The sequence below is a fragment of the Mustela nivalis genome (assembly GCF_964662115.1).
Source record: "Mustela nivalis genome assembly, chromosome: 8".
NCBI lineage: Eukaryota > Metazoa > Chordata > Mammalia > Carnivora > Mustelidae > Mustela > Mustela nivalis.
In genome coordinates this window covers 50650732-50674786 of record NC_139027.1, presented here as the reverse complement: position 1 = coordinate 50674786, position 24055 = coordinate 50650732, and the positions used below count along the sequence as shown (strand labels likewise).

Genomic DNA, 24055 nt, shown 5'->3' with positions numbered 1-24055 from the left:
CTACTCTTCACACTTTTAATCCTATTTAATACTTTTATCTGGACCTTCTCCAAAGCATTCTAGCTGAGCTTCAGTGGGCCCAAAAGTCAAACAGTAGTATATGCCTTGACAGTTTACTTCTTAACTCCTAGAGGAGAGAGAAAATATAATTTATTAATAAATATTATGAGAAGTGGGCTTAAAACAATTTCATCAATAAAGTTTAATTCAGCCCTCAAGCATTTGGATCCCATAAAAGAGTTCAACAGTGCTTTAAGTGAAGACAGGAGGAAACCTAAACACATTCAAAGGCAGAATTAAAATCTTATAAAGGCATACAATTCGGAATAGACAAAATAAAAAGATGGGCCACCCGTGACAGAGATAACCACTTTAATATTTTTTAAGGCATCCATGGTCTAAGTACAACCAACCACTGGAATTTCTGTATCAAAAGCTCTTTTACTGACTACAGGATTTACTAGATTTCAGTAGAACTATCTGGATTAAACAAACAAACAAAAAAAAGCAAAAATCTAAAAGAATAACAAACCCATTTTCATCTCGGATTCTCCCTGTCCTCACAGTTCTCACCAGGACCCTGACAGCCTGATGACATCAATGTATGGCATACCCTGAGGCACCAGGTCAAATGCAGGAATCTATCACAGCTGCTAATGTTTTATCTTCACTTGAAATTTCAGAAATGCAAATGCAATACACCAACAGCTGTTCACACTTTCAACTTTTTCTTGCAAAGCTGGTCATGAAATGTGGCTTGCTGAACATTTGTAACACGATTACCAATTTCTGTTTCAATGGCTACATATGTGGCTGCCACTAGCCTGTGATCTGATTTCACTGTCCAGTGGTGAAACAGCTTGGCTGGACTGGCAGTGGTTCCCTGAAGGAGATGGCAGTGGGAAGGAGATAGGGTTCCTTATGAAGGAACTGAAGCCGACTAATGGATAAAACAGACACGAGAGCAGTCTATTAAAATTAGGAACACAGATATACTTAAAATGAGCATACATCAAATTGGTGTGCAATGGAAATCTTTAATAAGTGCATTTGATTAAAATTTGCTTGGACCTACTGTTTTATTGCCTACTAGGATTTCATAAGACATACATACAAATACTTCAAGATGCAATCCCTCTCCTCTGGAAGTTAACACACTAACAGAATAATTCTTAAAGTTTTTCTGGGCTATAGACCCTCTCCCCAGAAATATATACACACAAATACACACAATATTGCATTTAATTTCGGAGGGTTAGAGAACCTCTTAGACCTATAGATTATGGACCACAATTAAGAACACCAAGTCTTTAAAAATATATATATATATATATCCTTTAAAGTAAACAAAGGAAAAGTGGGTCTCTTAGTTGCAATCTGTCAAGATTATGTTTTTGAAAGTGTATTTTCAGTGAGAGAAGAAAGGACATTTGGAAGAAACAATAACACTTTTCTAATCCTAAAAAATTGGTAATTTCATGGGACGCAACTAATAGTACTGTAAAATGAATCAGAAGGAAGTGACAGAAAAAGTGTACAATTATAACTGGAGAAAAATTCCTGAAAAAGAGAGAAAAAAAGGAATCTTTAAATTACTAAATCACTGAAGCTGATAGACATGGCAACAGAAGATTTCATAAGAAAAATAAAGTATAATCAACGTTTAGCTAAAGATGACAACTCTGGTAGTAGTGGCCATAGTACCAGCCCAGGTGAAGCCTTCACAAAATGGAGATGAAGAGCACAAAGTCAAAAGGGTGCCGGGGTGGCTCAGTCGGTTAGAGCACAAACTCAGAACACGTGATGCAGGAGTGGATCCTGAACCAGAACAATTTGTTTTTTCTTTTATAAAATTTGAATAAGGTTTATAAATGGGATAATATGAATATTAATTTCCTAATTTTGATAATGTGATTATAAAGAGAATGCATTTTTTTAAAGGGGACATTATATCTGCAGCTAACTCTATAACCAACTGAAAAAATAATATGTATATGTAACTATATGTAGAGAGAGAAGGATGAAGCAAATATAGTACAATGTTAACATGTAGGCAATCTGGATAAGGCAAATATGGATTGGTTTTCACCACAACTTTTCTTTAAATCTGAAATTACTTCAAAAAAATTTTTTAATCTGTGCTCTGAAGTGTAGCTGCCTGGGTTCAAATCCTGGTTCTTTGCTAATTAGCTATGTGGCCTTGGGCAATAAATTCTATGACCTCTCTTTGTCTCTGTTTCCTCATTTGTAAAATGGGGATAATAGAGAGTACAATCTCAAAAGTTGTTGTGAAGAAAAATGATAATAATTCATGTAAAGTGTTTATTAGAACAGGATCTGATATATAAGAAGCACTCAAATCTTAGTCATTCCTGTTGTTCCTTTCCAAATATCAGCCTTATTCCCTGCCTCTTTTATCCCAAGAGTCTGTCTAGACGAAGTCATTATCGAAAAAAGGACAGAAATGAACTAACAATGGAAAAAGCATGGTTTTTCTTCTTTAGCCTCTGGGCAGACACCCTGCTTCCAGACTGGCCATCCTTTAGCCTACTCTGTTTGCTGGGTGGGGGTGTTTTTTATCTTCTTTTTTTTTAGGAGGCTCTATACCCAACATGGGGCTTGAACTCACAACCCCTAAATCAACTTACATGCTCTACTGACTAAGCCAGCCAGGTGCCCCAATCAGGGGAGTTTCTATACACACAACTCTGAAAAGTCAATGCCTTCCTTAAAATCCTAATATTAGCTTCAAGAATAAAATTCCAATTCCTTTACTTTATTATATAAAGTCCATTATGACTTGGTTACAGCATACCCCTCTGTTGTCATCTGTCAACACATTTACACAAATACTCCTTTACTCAGGCCTCCAAGAACTACTGTAGTTCTCTGGATACAAACCTTCAGTCCCCAAAACAGAATGTTCATTTTCTCTGCCTAGAATAGGACTTTACCCTCATTCATTGAGCCAACTCATATTCACCCTTAAAACTTCCCTTAGTTTGATGTAGATGCCCCTTTGAGCACACAAAACCCAACACAGTATCGTACTATAATCACAGACTACTCACTAGTGCTCATGATGTTCTAAGTTTCTTAAAGGCAAGAACTCTAAGTCTTTGAACTTCAAGCACAAAACCTGACATAAGACAGACTTTCAGTTAGCTTTGAGTGAATGAATCTTGACAAGAATCTCTTGACAAGGAACCCCAATATGTGTGTACAGATAGGATAATCCATTCAGTAGCAAATGAAAGCATTGGTCAAAGGCAGGGGGCTTATTCATAAGTCACATCTCTACTTTTACCTAAGTATGTAAAATGTCAGCCATGCAAATTTCTATCATAAAAAAAAAAACTAGCTTCCTGCCTCAAGAACTTAGAGAAAGTAGATGGCACTGCAGTTTGGCAAGAAAGGGGATTCCCCTGAACACATGTTCATGGATTTCCTCACAGACACCAGTCACAACAATATTGTGGCATTAAATTGTTAAAAACAATATTAATAACTGAAAATGTTTTTGCTGCCAGAGAAGCCATACACACCATATAAAACAAGAATTCTTCTAGTCCTTCTCTCCACTATCCATGAAATAAATGGCCTAAATTCAGCTTATAAAGTTATTTCTAACCAGAGTATCTGAAAGAACTAATGCAATCTGTCTGAGAAGGCTTTTAATCTTGCTAGTCACAGTGCCTGGTTAATTCCTGTAGCTAAAGTCTTGACCAGAGTTCCCTTTCACACCATGAGTTGGGCAAAACACATGGCCAAATAAAAAAGGTGCTGGAAACAGGCCCTTGAGCCGTATTAAACACAATGGAAATAACACTTGAAAATAGTATCCTTCCCAGCTGGGTAAGAAACACAATGGCTCCAACCATCTGCTCTTTCTGCTTAAGATTCCTTTTCCACAAATGGAAATGACTGACTTATTATTTATTCCGCTCAAGAAACAAGATCCCCAGAGTTGAAGATCACAATCTAAACCAGATAAAATTCAGACAGTGGTAAGATAAAAAGTGTACCAAGTCCTAGACGCGTTTCAGTTTTTCTTTTTATATTATATTCTCCAATTCCTTTACTATCCTGTCTGTAAGAAAGCTCAGTAAGAAGCTTCTGGGAAGAGAACATGTTCTAGAGTAATTCTGAAAGGAGAAATGATGGGCTAGAAGGCAAACAAAACACCGGGTGACCATAAGAGATGAGGAGAAAGCACAGGAGAAAACCAACTATTCACTCATTCGATAATTTAAAAAGATTTAAGTCATTGGTGACAAAGTACCCATCTACTGATATGTGAAATGATTCGTCTCTGATTTTATAAATGCGCCGAGGAAGAAACCTATAAGGAAGAAATCCCTCTTGATTCCACACAGAGTTAAAGTAGAAAGTTTATAAAGCTCTTCTATGGTATTGTTTTATAATGTAGATCTTCAAATTCTACCGTAAACACCAGGAGAGATTATTCCTCCAATGACCCCCATAAAGTTCTCATGCAATTCTAGGGTTCTGTGGAACAACATTTGAAAACCACAGGAACAGGCTTCTTATTCCCAACTGCAACTCGTCTACCATAGTTCTTAGAATACCAAACTCTATCAAAATTTGGCAAATTTTACAAGAACTTGGCAAATCTTGTTGCCCAGGTATACCAAAAAAAGACTGACCAGCAACAGATTCCCATAAGTCTGACAGTTTCGTACGAAGCACAACACACTGTCTACATTCTACAAAGGAAAATACTTATTACTTTAAAAGTTTTTAGCATCTGATTGAGTTGCACTAGATTATGAGTTCCTAGAAGGCAGAACTACATTTTTGTCATTTCTGAATCTCGACCTTCCTCAACTTTTCCCACCCAGTGCCTAGCACAGAGCTTTACACATAAAAAGGGACTCTTTTAAAAATATTAGAAACAATCAAATATCCAGAAATAGAGGAATAGCTAAATTATGTTATATAAATGCTATTAAAAATTATTCGGTAGAGTATACCCATAGACATTAACTACGTCTACGATGTGAATGAAAAGGCTATAGTCTGTATGTACAGTTTAAGCCCATTTTTGTAAGTATGTAATGTTGACATGCATATGTACATAAATGACTCTCTGCTTATCCATAGATAAAAATCTAGACTCTTTTTATCAAAAGGTTATCTGTGAGGGCACCTGTGTGGCTCAGTTCATTAAGTGCCAGATTCCTAATTTCGGCTCAGATCATGATCTCAGGACTATGAGATCAAGTTGGGCTCCATGCTCAGCGGGGAGTATGCTTGAAATTCTCTCTCCTCTGCCCCTCCCCCAAAACACATTTGAGAGAGAGCCTGCTCACTTGCTTTCTCTCTCTCCTCTAAGTAAATAAACAAATAATTTTTTTTTTTAATGTTATCTGTGAGCTTTGGGATTTTTAAATGTTTCCACATTTCTGTTTATATACACCTTTATATCGTACATGAAATGTTTATATAATGAATCCCTCCCATAGATATTAAAATAATAAAAACATTTTCAATTAGAAAAGGTCAACTAAATTTAACTCTCTAAGCCAACTACTACTCTTCTTCCCAAATCCCTGAAGTAACTTCAGCCCTGATATCTCTCTCAGGGTATCGCTTCTTCCTCCCTTGTCTTATCACTCTACTTTCCTGTCTTATTTTTCTTTGTGTTTTGTTAACTCACTTCATCAGTGTCCAACAAGACTCCAAACTCACTCTCTGGGCTATTAAAATTTGTTTTTATGTCCCTTTCATCTCTTATTCCTCACTCCCCACACTAAGCCAAAAATAAATGTTGACCATAATGAGACAGCACTACACATCCACCAGAATGACTAAAATTAAAAAGACTGACCACAAAAGATGTTGTCAAGAACATCGGGCAACTGAAACCCTTCGTATATTAATAGCAGGAACACAAAATGGTACAACCACTTTGCAAAAAACCTTGGTTCATAAAATTGGTTCATAAAATTCTCACCCCGAATTCCATTCCCAGCGTATTTACCCCAAGAGAAATGAAATAGATGTCCGCAGGAAGACTTATACAAAGACATTCTCCATGGCTCTAGTCATAATAGCTGAAAACTGAAATGTTTTTAGGGTCCCTCAGTAGAAGAATAAATAAACAAATTTTCTTAAATTCATAGAACAGAACAAAATTCAGCAATGAAAAATGAGCTCCTGAACCACGTAACACTATAGATGCACCTCAAAATCACGATGCTGAGTGACAGAAGCCTTACTGCCTGATTCCTTTTTTTTTTTTTTTGCCTGATTCCATTTTTTTTTTCTTTTTTAAAGATTTTATTTATTTATTTGACAGACAGAGATCACAAGCAGGTAGAGAGAGAGAGAGAAGCAGGCTTCCTGCGGAGCAGAGAGCCCGATGCAGGGCTCGATCCCAGGACCCTGAGATCATGACCCGAGCCAAATGCAGCAGCCCTAACCACTGAGCCACCCAGGTGCCCCTGCCTGATTCCATTTATATGAAGTTCTACAACAGCAAAGCTCATCTGTGATTTAAAAAAAAAACTGGTTCTTCTCGTACGAGAAGAATCAATGAAACAAGATGGGATTGGGAGGGAGACAAACCATAAGTGACTCTTAATCTCACAAAACAAACTGAGGGTTGCTGGGGGGAGGGGGTTTGGGAGAAGGGGGTGGGATTATGGACATTGAGGAGGGTATGTGCTTGGGTGAGTGCTGTGAAGTGTGTAAACCTGGTGATTCACAGACCTGTACCCCTGGGGATAAAAATATATGTTTATAAAAAATAAAAAATTAATAATAAATTAAAAAAACAAAAAAAAAAACTGGTTGCCTAAGGGGAGGGAAGGGTACATGAGTAGAAAGGAGCATGACAGAACGTTCTGGGGTGACGATGATGTTCTGCATCTTGACATGGGTTTAGCTTAAACAGGTATATACATTTGTCAAAAACTCACTTTGGATTTGTACCTATCATGGTATTTTTAATTGACCTCAAGAGAAAAAATAACCCAATATTAAAATCTAACTAACATTATGCATGCTGAAGTATTTAGAGATGAAGTATACTGATGTTTCAAACCTACTTTGAAAAGCATAAAGATGTGATGGGCTGATGGATGACAGATGGAGAGAAATAAGGTAAAGCAAGAATTATGGGACATTAATTGTAGAATCTAGGTGGTGGGGAAACACAGGTGATAACTTTTCTGTAGGTGTGAAATTTTTAAAAATAAAATGTTAAGACAAAAAGTAAACTCTGATCTCCAACTTGAATTACTTTTTGCTCAGTCTTCAGAGATAGCCAGCGCATTCTGTAGCAAGCAAAGTCCAATTTCGCTCTACTGAGACCAAGAGGCAGGCACACCATGCTACTTAGCAGAGTAGTCAGAAGTGGTAAATAAGCAAGCTTGCCTGGAGGGAAAACTGGCCCCCAAGGATGAGCCAAACAGGAAACTCATTGGTGCAAAGCAATCAAAGAGCAACTACACTACCATGAACTCCAACAGTCACCTTTGGTGACTACTTTCTTGAGCTAAAACACCCAACAGCACTTCCAGCCAGGACAAATCCCCTTTAGGGGGAGGCTGCCACCACCACCCAAATATTCACTAACATTCTTAGGCAGCTTTTCTTCCCTAAGTACAACCAGAAGTACCTTCTAACAAAAACACACACAGCTTTGAATTGTAGCATGGGACAGATTTATGGAATATGGAAGACATTAAAGTATTCGCTTTCTCTCTGAAAATAAAGAGCGCAGACTCATAAACAATGCCTGAAAGGCATTTCAGCAGCTTAATCCACACAGGACATGTTTTGCTTTTTCAGAAAATCAGGAACTGTTGGGTACAGGAAGCCATAAACAAGAAGAATTTGGCTTAAAAAGGAGAACAAAATAAATATTTTTTATGGAAATCACTTAATGTTTTTTTGAAGGGGTTTATTTATATATGACGAAGTCTACAAGACACAACTCGTACATAGGCAGCAGCTCTTACAATATATCTAATATTGACTGACTTCTCACAACAGTGGCACCGAGCAGAACCAGTCTGTCAGCGTTTCCATCAACAACTACATTTGTTGGGCTTAATAATTCCCTTTTTCCAATTCTCTCCAGACAGAGAAAATCACTTAGCTAGTTCTCAGCATTCAAACTCAGCCAAGAGGTTTTCTTTTAAGTTCCATCACACATGAAGTCTGGAATTTTGGAAAGTGCATTTCCTTAGGTAGGCACAGTCTTTCAAATTTAAGAGTCAAAAGAGTCATGATAGAAAAACCACCCACAGAATTCTGTAATTTAACAAAGATGCCACACACAAAATTCACTGAGTTAATAAGGTTAAAAATGGAATAAAATAGACAATTCCATGAGTGGTAGGAGAAAGATATTCTCTTAGAGAAAAATTACTATTTTCAATAGGTATCTTAGAAATACAATTAGGATCTGATATTCCTACTAAAGCAAAACAAGTTATGAAGAAACATAGATTTTTTTGGTCAAGGAGTATTATCTGGAAAAGTCCAGGTTTCAGAAATGAAAGGTTAGTGTTCTGCTTTGAAACTTCTGTGTTGGGGCGCCTGGGTGGCTCAGTGGATTAAGCCTCTACCTTCACTTCAGGTCATGATCTCAGGGTCCTGGGATTGAGCCCTGCATTGGGCTCTCTGCTCAGCAGGGGGCCTGCTTCCCCACCCTCCCCCTCTGCCTACCTCTCTGCCTACTTGTGCTCTCTTTCTCTGTTGAATAAATTAATAAAATCTTTAAAAAAAAAAAAAAAGAAAAGAAAAGAAACTTCTGTGCAACCATAAGCAAGACTGAATTCTTTATCAATGAAATTAACTGAACTTTCTTAATCATTTATGTTCAAAGAGTCTGAACATCTCATAGACAACAGTAAATATATACTGAAGCCATCTTCTTATTTCTTCCCACTATAGAAGAGGCCCTGTGGGGCACATGGGTGGCTCAGTGGGTTAAAGCCTCTGCCTTCGGCTCAGGTCATGATCCCAGGGCCCTGGGATAGAGCCCATCGGGCTCTCCGCTCAGCGGGAAGTCTGCTGCTCTTTCTCTCTCTCTGCCTGCCTTTCTGCCTACTTATGATCTCTGTCTGTTAAATAAATAAATAAATAAATCTTTTTAAAAATAAATAAAAGAGGCCCTGTACAACACCTATAAATAGTACTTCTGCCCCCAAATGATGATACTCAGCACAAATTATCTTGAGAATACCTACCCAATGCACACTAAAATCATAAGATCTTAGTTTCTTCCCCAACTTTCACTTCTGTGTTTTTCTTTCCCAATAATACTTTATGAATAACCTGGAGAGAAACAATTGTTTGAAATGGTTTCCCTCTAATGCTCAAAAATATATAAATTATCAACTATTGGGACACTACGTACAACCCACCATTTTATGCAATACCACTGGCTGCACAGCCTTTTTTTTTTTAAGGTGAAAAAAAGAAAAAAAAAATGATTGCCCGTGGTGGGTATGGATGACTGAGCAGATCAATCTGACAAGGGTCTTGGAGAAGCACGCTTTGGAGATGACACTGGAAAAGTAGGTCGGAGCCATATTGGTAAGAGTCAAATGACCAACTGTGGGGTTTAGATTTTGTTCTGATGAAAATGCAGAGCCACAAAACATTGTTAGCAGGCAAGTGACAGGTGGAAAAGGGGATGCAGGAAAATTAAACATGCAAGCTAAAAGGGGTGCCTGGCTGGTTTAGTCAATAGAGCATACAACTTGATCTCGGCGTTGTGAATTTGAGCCCCACAGTGGGTATAGAGGTCACTTAAAAATAAAAGAAAATAGAAATCTTTAAACAGGCACATTAGATTAAATGCCAGTTAGACAAGGGAAGAGAAATAAGAAGGAAGTCAGAACACAATGTCCAAGCTTCTTTTATTATTTTTCTTTGCTGAAAACTAATTCACATGATTTCAAGTTAAAGACGGTGGATTGAGTACATGTCCTGAGCTGAAATCCCTCCTCAAAACTCCCTAAAACAAACCTAACCAGTCTTTTTCAAAAAGGCATAAACTATAACATCAAAAAGTACAAAAGAACTAGGAGCAACAAAATGTTGGAAACTGGAAAGCAGAGGGCCCAGTTGTTAATCATACAAAGCAAGGAACAGGAAAAGCCAGTGGCAGCCTGACCCTCATCATGCTGGCAGCTCAAGGTATCTGGAAGGGAAGGCAGAAAATGCAGCCTAAATGGGCTAAGCTGAAAATCTGCTTATGAAGCAATTAGACACCTCCTACCCCTGATTCCCCTTTCTAACTTCATCTGGACAGCACTGATCCTTCCTTCACCACAGCAAAAAGCTAGGGATTTGTTGCACAGAAAAGGTAAAACAAAAGGTCTCAACCTGGAGAGAAATGTCCCTAGTGAGAAGATAAGTATCATCCCAAAAATGAGGAATTAAGCACGAGAGTTTACTTACCGACTGTTGAGATCACCAATCTCTTTTTCCCTACTTAGACTCCTTAAAATGAGGATGGGTAAGAAGGATTCTAGAAGTTCCTACTTGGGGTAATTTGATCAGCCCTGGGGTGGGGGCGGGGGGCGGGGGAGATCACCAAAGACACTGAAAAGGAAGTTTCTCCCCAAGGAAATCATCCAACCAGTTCACCCTACAGGTGACAGGAGGGGATGTGGAAGTAAGTTCAGTGGAAGTTGGAGTTAAGTTGCTATGTAAGCGTGCTTTGTCTTGGATCCCCAAGAAGCTCACATTTATTGCTGAGTATGTATAGAAATAGGGTCCAGACTTTCTATTGCCATTGACTACTGTCTTAATTTAAACTCCCCTAGAAGGAGAACCTGAGAAAAGGATTTGAATCTAAGGAATTTATGTGGGAGAGGACCCCAGGAAGGACTTACAGGGTCATAAAGAAGTGAGACCATACAAAGAATGAAGTGAACAAAGGGTATCAAGCAAGTCAGGCCAACTAAAACTTAATTCCATGGAGAACTCAGAAATAATATCAAACACTTACCTCAGAGATAATTCTGATTCTCTACCAACCTCCCACCTGATGCGCAAAGAAGCGGAGGTATTTACAAGCCAGGTTCCATCAGTTATTGATTGAGAGCCACTAGGACAGGAGGACGGGCATAAAACTGGCATTAATTCCCCATCTCTGGCATCCAAAGAAAGTCTTGAGCCAAGAAGATACAGGTGCTGACAACTGGAGGTTTGGTCAGCATGCACTGAAGGGATGAGCACCGAAGGGATGTAAACAGGGCGCCAACAGCATCTGTTCATGTCCATCATGAGCTCTTTAATCACTATCTTATCCAATGTAAGAAATTGTTTCTTGTAGGTTCACTCTTGAATCCTTTGCTTTCCTGTCTTTTAGAAAGCTAATAATCTAGTAGTAAGTGGAAAGGGTCCCCACATTACCAAGCACTTTACAAAATTATCTAGCTAAAGCCGTACACCATTTTGGTTAATGGCACTAACTTTATCACTCTGTACTGGAGATAAACATTGACGACCCCAATTTCACCAATGAGAAAATGACTCCAAAGCAATTAAATGATGCATTAGGTCCAAAAGTAAATGGAGATAAAATTAAAAGCTAAACTCATGGCTCCCATTTTCAACTTTCAAAATGTACTGCCTGCTAATTTTCACATTCACATTAATTGTGCCCATGCCCAGCTCTAAGAATTTTAGCCCAAAGCAACCGGCCAGAAGGTGCACTGCTTTATTTCACCATTAAGTTACCAAAACTAGAAGTTAAACCTGGCTGCAACATTAAATATCTGAAAAGTAAACGAAACCTCAACGTTCCCTAGGCCCATGAACTTGAATACCCAATCAGGCTAATCCAATACTATGTATCTAAACTCACTGGCTCAAAAGCTTCATTTATCAAAGTGACTAGACCTCAATTTCCATTCATGACATTCCCACAGTGTCTGACAGACATTCCCACCTCCTATGAGTTTTTCTCTTCTTTACAGAAATGCCTTCCTTTTTAAAATCTACTTTTTTGTTGTTGTTGTTTTAAGCGAGGGGCGGGAGGCAGCAGAGGGAGACAGAGAGAGAGAATCTTAAGCAGGCTCCAAACCCAGCACAGAGCCTGACATGGGGTTTGATCTCACAACCCTGAGATCATGACCCAAACCAAAACCAAGAGTCAGATATTTAACCAACTGAACTATCCAGGTGCCCCAATATCTACTTTGTTTAAAGGTGGGCACCCCACAGTAGAAGAATTGGAATTCCCTATGATACCATCTTGAAGTCTCATATCGTAAGGTATTCAATTGTTTGGCACTAGAGTGAGGTTAGAGGAAAAGACTAGGTCAGAATGGATGGATCAATATTCTTTTCTAATACTCAGGTCCTAGAGCAAAGTCCGGCCCACCATAAGAGCATCCTTACTCACACGTTTATTTCTCCTAGGGTCTCCACTATCTGTCCTGCAGTGTGATCACCTCAACTCAGTTTATGTATTTACAATTGTGCACAGTGTCTATCTTCTTTTCCCTATGCTCCATGATACAGCAGACAAATGAAGGATAGAACTGCTTAAGTGTCCCTGAGATTTCTGTGCCAGTTAAGGAGACTGCCCTAAACATCTGTAAGACACAATCAGTGGAGTATTACCTAATTTCTCATTCCAGCCTTGACTCCCCAACACATCCTATTGTATGAGTTTGAAGTCTTCCCAACGGGAGAGCAATGATAGTTTATTGAAGTACAGGAATTAAACCTTCACCTCAAACAACTTTATCATCAATTTTCTACTGCCAGTTCGCCCAAAGAAGTTGCCTTTTCTCACAGCACTTACTTTTCTAGCCTCTGAGGCAGAGAGGAAAAAACACTAACCTAGTCACAAAAATGTCAACAATAGCTACAAAACTTCTACTAAACAGACCATTCATATAATAGGTGACTGTTTCAACATTTAAGAACCATCTGAGTACATGATAGCCAAGGACAGCAATATTATAATTAACAAATGACTGATGGCCTTCTTCATGTCCCCATGGGTACACACATTCCAATCATTTCACAACCACGGAACAAGAAATAAAGAAGAGTATCTTATTTTCCAAATTAAACTAACCCTATTATTCCTTTATCGGACCTCCAAGTTGCTTCAATAGTTATAATATCAGATGACAATACGCCAATTTACCTTTCCTGAAAAGGTCCTCATGGAAATATTCTTTTAAATCCTTTGTCAGTATCTAATATAAGACCTTGTACCTAATGGTAACACACACAAAACGTCACTGACTACTACTGACTTGTTGATTGCAGTTAAGCCCAACTTGCTGGCAGACACTAATAACCAATCACAGATCAGTCTTTCTAATCAGTTTCACAACCCTGTGTATATGGTATTAGTCTGAGTTTCTGAATATAGAGACTATTTTACCTACTTAGTTTTAATTAGTTTTTTATAAAGTACAGACTCTTTTATGCTAAAGATTTCTGGGGCATTTAGGGCTCATTTCTCATTTTCCTTGTGGTTTGACAATACAGAGAAAGCTGGTAAGAAGGGCATGTGAGACACTCAGTAAACTTATATTCTACTGTTGTGAATTAAGTCATGTCCCCCATAATCATAAAAAGATACCTTAAAGTCCTGACTTCCAGAACCTGTAAACGTGACCTTATTTGGAAATTATGTCTTTGTAGATATAATCAACCTAAGAGAAGGTCATCAGTGTCAGCCTCAATCCAATATGACTCGTGTTCTTATGAGAAAAGGAGAGGGGACACAGATACACAAGGAAAATATCATGGGATGATAAAAAAAAAAAAAAGAGGAAGAAACTGGAGTTATGCTGCCACCAGTCAGGGAATACCAAGGATTGCTGACAACTCCCAGAAGCTAGGAGTGAGGCCATAAAATAGCAACCCTGCCTACCCTTGAATTTCAGACTTCTAGCCTCCAAAACTATGAAAGAATAAACTTCTATTGTTTCTTTTTTTATAAGCCACCTTATTTGTGGTACTATGTACAGCAGCCCTAGGAAACTAATACTTTAAGTTTAACAATAAACTGAGGAATCAAATTAAAGGAAAAAAAATCAGCACACAATATAGTTAGCAATAAAGCCTCTAGAAAAAAACAGGGTGAATATGTGATTGAATTTACAGAGCTCTAAAAAGGTCAATCAATAATATTTTTAAGTCACATTAATTCAATTTGCAGTTAATATTTCAGAAAACAAAAATATATAGGTTAAGAAAAATAAAATAGTAACAGGAATGCTTGCAAAAAAGAAAACAGAAAGTAACAAGTCTTCGTAAAGATAAAAACATTGTTCTAGAGCTTCTGAGAAGTGTTTCTAGATGGGAGTCCTCAGGGATCCAGACTAATAAGACTCTTAATTCCTGCAGAGTGAGGGTCAGTAAAGTTGCTCTACAAGGGGCAGACAGTAAATAGTTCAAGCTCTGGAGGCCTATTACAGGGCCTATTACAAGTGAACTTCACCATGGCGGCACAAAAAGAGACAATATGAAAACCAACTAGTATGGCTGCATTCCAATTAAACATTACTTACAAAAACAGGTGGTCTACCCACAGGCTACAGTTCCAACCCCTGCTATGGAGTAATGGTTCTTAATTGTTCTGGAATGGTAGACACATAGCTGTTATTTGACAGAGAGATCACAAGTAGGTAGAGAGAGAGGAGGAAGCAGGCTCCCTGCCGAGCAGAGAGCCCGATGCGGGGCTGCCTTAGCTAGGCAGAACTCCATTTCCAACCATTCCCCCCAGTTGCGGGGGAGACACAAGAGAGAGTCCCTTGCAAGATTTAGAGAGGAGCAAGGAGCAGCAGCCCTTTTGTAGCTCACACGTGTTTTGTTTATCTGCTAGTTAAGCCCATTGGCCTGTTGGCCCGGGGCAGCAGCCACACCTGCAGCTGCTCCACTTCCCCCACCCATCCTCCTTCAGCTTCTCCTGGACCAAGTGTGTACTCAGCTTCACAATGCAGGGCACCAGTTTCTCCTGCAGCTTACCCACATCGGTATCAGCAGCAGCAAGAACGACCATGAGCTGCAGGCCACCTAGTGGCTTCCAACTTGTCCTTGCTCTCCCTTAATTTATTTTATTTTAAAGATTGTATTTATTTATTTGACACAGATATCAGAGATATCAGAAGCAAGCAGAGATGCAGGCAAGGCAGGGTGGGGGCAGGCTCCCTGCTGAGCAGAGAGCTCTATGCAGGGCTTGATCCCAGGACCCTAGGATCATGACCCGAGAGGAAGGCAGATGCTTTAACCCACTGAGCCACCCAGGAGCCCCCTCCTCCCTTACTTTAGATCTACCTTCCTTTCTAACTACCTTCCCTGTGGACTTCAAACTCCAGCATCCGAAGCCAAGACAACAGCCCTGCTCAAGGAGTGGCCCTAGGCAATGGTGGGAACTGGGTAAGCACTCTCCTAGAGGTTCTGCTCCGGACTGAACCTGGACCAATGCAGAAACCACCATGGCAATCCATGAGAGTGACGAACCACAATAATGCACATACACATACAGGGACAAAATCTGAAAACACTTCAGGGGGTTCAACAAATCCATCCCAAACCCCAAGCACAAGGTAAAATAAGTAAAAATTACAAATGTCAACCAAAAGACTGAAAAGTTTGAAACTTACCAGCCCAGAAATAAAATAGTAGAACACCAATGTGCCTGGGGTGCTCAGTGGGTTAAAGCCTCTGCCTTTGGCTCAGGTCGTCATGATCCCAGGGTCCTGGGATCCAGCCCCGCATCGGGCTCTCTGCTCAGCAGGGATCCTGCTTCCTCCTCTCTCTCTACCTGCCTCTCTGCCTACTTGTGATCTCTCTTGTCAAATAAATAAATAAAAGTCTTTAATTAAAAAAAAGAGAGAGAGAGAGAACACCAATGTGCCTAACCAACCTGACAATCTGGCTAAAAATGAGTTAGCTTATCAAAGATGTCAAATGTATTAAAACAGGGAAAGCATCCAAATCTGCTTTTGATTTAATATATAAATTTATAACACATAAAAAACTTTTTAATCTTGAAATTTCAAGTACTTCTTTAAAAGAAAAAAATCAGATACTATTATTTGGGGATCTGCTGTTGTATTTGGCTTTACACTAGCCAAAACTACTATGAAAGCAAGGATGCCCATTTCCTTAATAAATAGTTGTTTATAGTCTGAATCTGGACTATTGAAGAAGCGGAAGCATTTAGTGCTGCCACCCAAAGATACCCTAAACTCTAACAAAATGTTGAGTTTCAGCTGATGTTAAAAGACAGTCAATCTTGAAAATATAAAAATTAATACGTAAGTATCAACCTTAAAACACCAAAAGACTGAAGACCTTACCCAGACCCCAAAAAACAGCCAAACCTCCCTGCTCCCTGCTTGATTTCTCTCCATAGCAAATAGCACCATCTGATGTACACTATATTGACTTGTTTTTAATACACTCAATGGGTACTTGTTGACTGAAATAATATGACATGTAAAACATCAAGATATTAATCTTGACATTTTAAAAAAACTGTATTCAAATTCAGAGATATTACTAAACAAGGATAATCTTTCACACATAAAAAAAAATTAGTGAAGTGTTGTGTTATGTAAGGAGAATAGTGATTACTGCCCAGTTCCAAATTCTTTTTTTATTATTCTTCCTTCTCTTTTACAACTTTCGCTACACAAAGAAGGGGGGAAGGATCCTCCTCTTCTTTTTTAATAGTACCCTTTACCAACTAAGATTGCTTTACAGAAGGTGCAACTTCCATTCAGAAACTGACCCATCTGAAACCATAAGATGGTCCTTGGAAATAAGTGGCATTCATTAAAATCAGTAGCATTTTCCACTCTGTGTAAAATATTCTACAAAAGCCCAGGAGAGGAAACTAAGTAGAATGCTAGGTTTCAAACATTTTTTACAGGAAGTCCATCCTAATACCCTCAGGGTAAATCTTATTTTGATCCAACCAGAACTCTAGGAGGGATAAAAACAGATTATCGACCTCCCAACTCCAAACCACTCTTAACAAAAATTTAGTCAAAGATCCTCTTTAGAAGCTAAGTATCTTCATGACTGGAATACTTTTTCCAGGGGAAAAAGAAGAAACTCCATGAAATTCAACAAAAGCCCCCAAATGGCAGGCTTAACAGGCAGCATTTTCTCTCTGTTCCCTGCACATTCTCCACCCTCATTTCAAAAGAGTGAAGATAGAGGAGGAGGAGAAGAAATCTGATTTAACAAAGAAATATGATACACATCACAGAAAACACTTAAAAACAGATCTGATGGAAAACTGGAAAACTGGAATATATCCATAGGTATAAGGTTTGCATTATTTTTTTAATAATGGAAAACTCACCTGGAAAACTGGAATATATCCATAGGTATAAGGTTTGCATTATTTTTTTAACATTCCATTTCTAAAAGCAAGTTCTGAACAATAAAATATATTTGGTATCCCAATCCAGGACGTGCTGTACATAGCGCTTTTCTTTGCCTATGAAGTTGCTATGGCTTCCCTGCCTCAAGTATAATCTAAATAAGTCCAAAGCTACTTTTGGGCCATTTAGAAGAACAAAAGAAAATTGCAAAGGATCACACAATTCTTTTTTCTCTGGAGCAGGGAATGATTGTGATGAAATACATCAGTGTTGGGCAGGGTTATTTAAATCCATAAATCAGTATAATAGTGGTCACTTCTACTGCTATTTCATACCCCCTCCATACTCTGTGATCACTAAACTATCTGTTACCTATGGTTCACCCATGAATTAAAAGCCTAATTCATCTTTCTCTATTCACTCCCCTCTTCCCAGCAATTTCTTCAACCGTTCTTTCTGTCTCCCCCTGCCCTAACATGTGTGCCACTCGTCCTTCTTACTCTATCCTCTACGTTCCTTACATTTCCTTAAAAAATGCCTAACTTTCCTTTAAAGAACTGACGGATGGTCTCTCTATCCTAATCCAAGGCAAGGTGTCTAAGGAGCTGTGACTTGAGATACTAATGTTGTGTATGTTGCCTTTGAGAAGAGTGGATCTATGCTTATGATAAAATCTTTTAGGATAAAATCTTTTCAGAGAGAAATTCTAGGAAAACTTGAACCTAAAAAGCTCTAGATACAAATATATCTGCTGTGTAAAAGTGTATTTTCTTCAAGAATAAACTTCATAGATCTCGCCCCAATTACCCATAAATCTAGATTCAGAAGATAGTAAGTCTTCTAGCTCTGTGTCTGTGGTCCACGTTAGGTGGTTAATAAGTGTTCAGTGGGAATGGCACACTGAAGGACAGTGTGATGCAAACTATCATTTCCATGTGGGTTTTGCTGTTGTTGTTGTTGTTGTTTAAAGGAAGAAAATGAAAAGGCTTTCTTTCCTGTTACAATGCCAGAGGAACAAAGGAGTTGCTAAAGAATCCTGGATTCTCCACAGGCTGTGTGTGCATGCACACATGCCCAGAGTCACCTTTCCATCTGCAGGCTTGCATACCACTAAGATAGACAGAATTCCGCCCTTCCGTTTGTAGCAAGACATTTCTCTGTATGTCATTTGGCAGATGCAATTGTGGGGCTCTGCCAATTCACCCTGGAGCCCTCCATTTTAATCAGTATCACATAAAGTTTAACACATGCTTTGAAATGTGCACCAGATCCAAAGATTTGCCTGGGGATGGGGGTGGGGTGCTTTCTACAAAAACACATACAGTCCCAGCTGTGACCCCACAAGCAATTATCTTTCACCTTTGGCTGAACCAGGAGAACTGTCAACACCAGCACACTGCCAACCAAAGGAGAGGTTATGGGGTCAAAGTTGGGGGAAAAGGCTGAATGTTTTGGGGTTCAGCTTGGCTCTTTGCGAATCCTGCCGCCTGCATGGCAGAAGCATTCTTTGTAGCTAGCTGGACACTGAAAAGCACAGCTACCAGAGTAGAAGCTGTGAGTACAGTGGAATTTTACCAAGGCTGTTCAAGAAGTAAACTGCTTAGTACAAGCTCGATGTTCCAATAGTACAACGGGATAAGCATGTACCAAAAGCTAAAAAACTCATATAGGTAAACTCACATACATCAGGAAACTGCATCTGTGAACTGACTTTCGCAGGGAAGAGGATTAAAACAAACCTCATACATTGGAAAGAAATCATTGTTTTCACCTCCTGTCTCAACACAAGTTAAAAAGATATGAAAATAGTCTTAGAAGTTTTCTTTTGAATATGGAAACCAAAAGAGGTGGCCATTGATAGTATAAAAAATTAATGACTAAAGTAGAGATGGAAGGCCATAATCTCCCCAACATCCCCATATAAACCCCAAATATATATATATAGGTACACACACATTGCTGATGAGATCTTTCCAAAAATGCCAACTATGGAATATATGAATGCTCTGCCTCTTCCACAAGTGAAATTAATCTCTCACAACCAGAAGAAGAACACATTTTATGTCCTGTACCATCTATGATCCATTTGTGAAGCCTGGTCTCGGTCACTGTATCAAGAAGGACTCTAAGGCTTAGGCTATTAACGGGGTAAGAACGCCAGCTGAATCACTGACTTCTGTCAGCACTGACACTAACGAGCATACCGGTGCCACAGAATGGCACATAACTGTTCCACATCAGTTAGACGAATGGTCTCCAAAGTGGGGTGGGCCTATCCCCCAACGCCATGCACAACAATCTATCAGTACTTACACTTCTTTTTGTCTTGTTAAAAAAAAAAAAAAAATTGGCAGCACCTGGGTGGCTCAGTCATTAAGCATCTGCCTTCAGCTCAAGTCATGATCCCAGAGTCCTGGGATCTAGCAGCACATCAGGCTCCCTGCTTAGCGGGGCACCTGCTCCTCCCTTTCCCTCTACCTGTCATTCCTCCTGCTTGTGCTCACGCTCTCTTTCTCTCTCTCTGTCAAATAAGTAATAAATACTTTAAAAAAAAAAAAACTAAACTTTACTAACATTTGGTTTAAGAGATAATACTGACACTCTCACTCTCTGCATGTTAGAAAGTCATGTACCACACATGGAATTTCAGAAAATTTGGGGGTGCTTGAGTGGCTTCGCCAGCTGAGCGCCTGACTCTTGATCTCAGGGTTGGGAGTTTGAGCCCCACGTTGGGCTCCACACTGGGTGTAAAGTCTACTTTAAAAAAAAGAATACTACAGTGAGGAAAGATAGTGCAGTGTGATTGATACTAATACTCTCCCTTGTTGATTCTCTTTCCTTTTTTTGTGATCTATTGAGGACTGCATGTGCTTAGATAAAATTAGATTATGTTACCCAGTTTTAGTTAAACTTATAGAAAATGGACAAATGGTTTTAACATATTCCTAGAAAGAAACTGTAGTTAGAAAATAATAATGCTAGTATATGCAAATGACAGGAAAATAGCAAGGTTAATACTGGTCTTCATCCTAGTGAGGTAAGACCATTACAATACTGGTCCCCAGGGAATCTTGCCTCCCGTGAGCACGCCCCTCAGCAAAGCGACACTGCTGCTTCTCCTATCAAGAGGGAGATACCACTTCTCCACCTTCCTGAATCTGGACTGCCTCTGCGACTTCCTTCGGCTAAGAGAATGGGACAGACATGGTCCAACTCTGGAGTTTAGAGGCCTAGCAGCATCAACTCCTTCTGTGTAAACCAGAAGACCACTGTGCCATGAGGAAGCCAGTTCAGCCTACTGGTGGATAAGAGTCCATGCAGAGATCCAGGATAACAGCTGGCACCAACTGCCAGCCAGCCACGGGCTGGATTCCTGGTGAGGCCAACAAACTCTCTAGCTGTGCCTAGCCTCAAGGGCTGATCCACAGAAACATAAGAAATATAACTGTATTATTTTAATCCATTAAATTTTCGGTGGTTTGTTAACCTGCAATGGATAATGAATACTCCTGATATGAGCCCTGTGTCAAAAACACTGGATAGTAAATATAAGGATGATTGAAGCATGTCCGAAAGAAAGTAACCCCTCCAAAATTAGAATTATCTAGAAGACTATTTGAAAAGAAGATACAAATGCATTACTACAATGGATCTCTCTCTATAAATATATCTCCTGCTCTAGGATAGTAACACGAGAGTAGTACATGTATATACGACTTTAAATAAGTTTTATATGATGGATATATATATATATATATATATATATGATGGATATATATATATATATATGATGGATATATACTCGAAAATGTTTACCAAAGGAAGTCCACAATCCCAAAAGATTAGAATCACCAAGTTAATGAAAGTAGTACACATATATAATTTATAAATATAAATATACAGGTATAGGTACAAAAGTTCAACTTCTTTTGAAGTAAGAGTGTCAAAATCTTTGACAAGTTCTAGTGAGCTGCCATGTACTAGTTCATGCAGTAAAGCTGATCGAAGACTCTCAAAGCAATCTCGTCCACCTCTATTTCTAGGCATTACAAGTTCCAAACCATCCCAAAAGTAGGAACCTCCACAGTTCTAACATTTTGCTTCTACTAATACAATGCATTTTTACTTTGCAGTATTATATATACTTCTCCCCATCCCACAACCTTTTATTTGTTACATTACTTGCTACATATAGATCACTACACAACTACCAATTTTCTTATCATGGCAGATTTCTATCTTGGATGAACAATGATATCATTCAATGATGCAGGAAATGTGGAAGAGAGGGTCATGTGGTGATGGGAAGAGGACCTGAAGTGATATGGCCAATGAAAGGGAGACCAGAGCATGTCAAGTACAAAGTGGTAAGAGTCATTGAAAGGGAAAAGTTGAAAAAAAGAGAACTAAGAGGGAATGACCAACAGAGTAAAGAAATGAGACTGAGCAGGAGGGGAATGAAGCCTTGAGCAGGAGGAACAGCCTCTTTTCTGAGAGGAGGAGCAGAAGCAATGAAGAATGGTGGAGATACAGATAGTTGAGGAACAAGAGTGCTGAAAGCCAAGAGAGTTTCTGCCTAAGAGTCTTCAGTTTCTCGGTGACATTGGTTAAAAGGCAAGGTCATCCATAAAGAAAAAGGGGCATTGACTCTGTGAAGAAAAAGATGAAGTCTTCACCTTTTTGTGTGTTATGGAATATTTAAATGAACACCAAATTTAAGCTTACTCATACTATGCTATCTCTAGGTATTTCAAGTCAATATTTTTTTTCTTTGTCATTTAGCACTCCTCTGTTTCTTTCTTTTCTTTTTTTTTTTTTTTAAGATTTTATATATTTATTTAACAGAGAGAGAGAGAGCCAGAGAGCACAAGCGGGGGGAATGGCAGAGGGAGAAAGAGAATAAGGCTCCCTGCAGCCCAATGCGGAGCTCAATCCTAGGCCCTTGGAATCATGATCTGAGCCAAAGGCAGACACTTAACTGACTGAGCCACCCTCTTAACCAACTGAGCCACCCAAGCATCCCACACCCTTCTCTATTTCTTCTGTATGATCTTACAACAGGAATAAGGGGAGGTGGACATAAATACATGAGCAGTCATAGCCAAACCCAAGTCTGTCAACATAATCTTATCCAACGTACACAGTCAAATAAAATATAGGTTGACTCATTCCCTCACAGCTATCCACCATCTAAACTGGGCCACTCAGAAAAGTTTACCAACACCTTGAACCTACCTGTCAATGTGTTAGAGAAGATGGCATCCGTTTTCACTAATGATATAAAATTAAACTCTGAGATGGCTACAAACTCTTCTAGTCAACCCTTTCTACTATATAATTTTCACAAATCGTAATTAAACTAGAAAGGGAGCATCCCAGAATATATTACTGAATCTGACACTGATATAATAGCACCTTAATAATTTAGATGGCTCCCACAAGGGATATATAATTGGATACATTTCAGAGAGTGACTAAGTCCCTTGACATTTCATAAAGAATTTGCATTCACACAATAATTTTTCTAAGGAAAGCACGCATGACTTTCATTAGAATCTCAAAAGATTTATGTCCCAAAAATGTCTATGAACTATCGTTACAGATCTTCTCTTCTCCAATGTTAAAAGAGCAACTCCACTTGAAGACCTACCAGAAAAGGCAAACAGAACACATGCCCAGGGAGGCCATAGCCTCTTCATCAGGGCGGCAGGGAAAGCCATATGTTTAGCTGACTAAGATGAGCAAAAGTCATGCTGCTGAGAAGTAGGCTGTACTATTTTTTGGCATTTGCTTGTTTTCTCATATAGTTTATTTAGAAATAAAGATAAGGTACAAATTAATAACAGATTTCAGCCTAAATCAAAAAATAAGATTATAGAACTGGGGAAAAAAAATGTATTCCTTTCCTTATCCTTAAATTCTCTGACACGAGGATAAAATTACCATATTCAAGGACGGTGTAGCTCTTAAAAGTAGATTAAGACCACTATGGTTCAAGCAGCCCGTAGCGGCACTAAACACAGACCTAAGGTAGATATATTTCTATATACCTTGTTAGATACAAAGGCCACAGAAATACACACACATACAGACTGCAAAGACTCTAATGGTATAAGGGCACTCCTAGTTGCTGCTTTTGAAAAAAATTTTTAAGGAAACTGAAGAACAGAAAAACCTATCTATAAAATTTGGGAATTACAACCTATTTAAAAGGCTACTGTGTGGGGCACCTGGGTGGCTCAGTGGGTTAAAGCCTCTGCCTTCAGCTCAGGTCATGATCTCAGAGTCCTGGGATCGAGCCCCTCATCGGGTTCTCTGCTCAGCAGGGAGCCTGCTTCCTTCTCTCTCTCTCTCTGCTTGCCTCTCTGCCTACTTATGATCTCTGTCTGTCAAATAAGTAAATAAAAATCTTTTTAATAAATAAATAAAAGGCTACTATGTGAATTCCAGTTTTGTTCTTTTACCTCATTTTCTTCCCTATAATGCGATCATGAGTTCCTCAACGTACGTACAAAATACTATATTTGTTCAATCAGTACTGGAGGACAGAATGCAAGCTTAAAATTTTACTGGTTAGGTTTTCATTTCTGGAAGATGAAAAAGTTCTGGAGAGAGATGCTGATGATGGCTACACAATGACATGAATGTTCTTATGAATGTCCTTATTAATGCCACAAAGCTGCACATTGAAAAAT

The 24055-nt window shown here is 38.9% G+C and overlaps 1 protein-coding gene and 1 long non-coding RNA gene across 4 annotated transcripts in view; both read right to left on the bottom strand.

Moving 5' to 3' along the window:
• The window catches only part of EXOC6B (exocyst complex component 6B), a 604005-nt gene that overhangs the window by 448417 nt on the left and 131533 nt on the right, over positions 1-24055 (bottom strand). The window lies entirely within an intron of this gene.
• On the bottom strand, positions 4935-8804 carry LOC309871227. The gene is made up of 3 exons (XR_014315092.1): positions 6814-8804; positions 6472-6531; positions 4935-6270 (listed from the first exon to the last, which is right to left on the bottom strand). It is a non-coding gene; the product is annotated as an uncharacterized lncRNA (long non-coding RNA).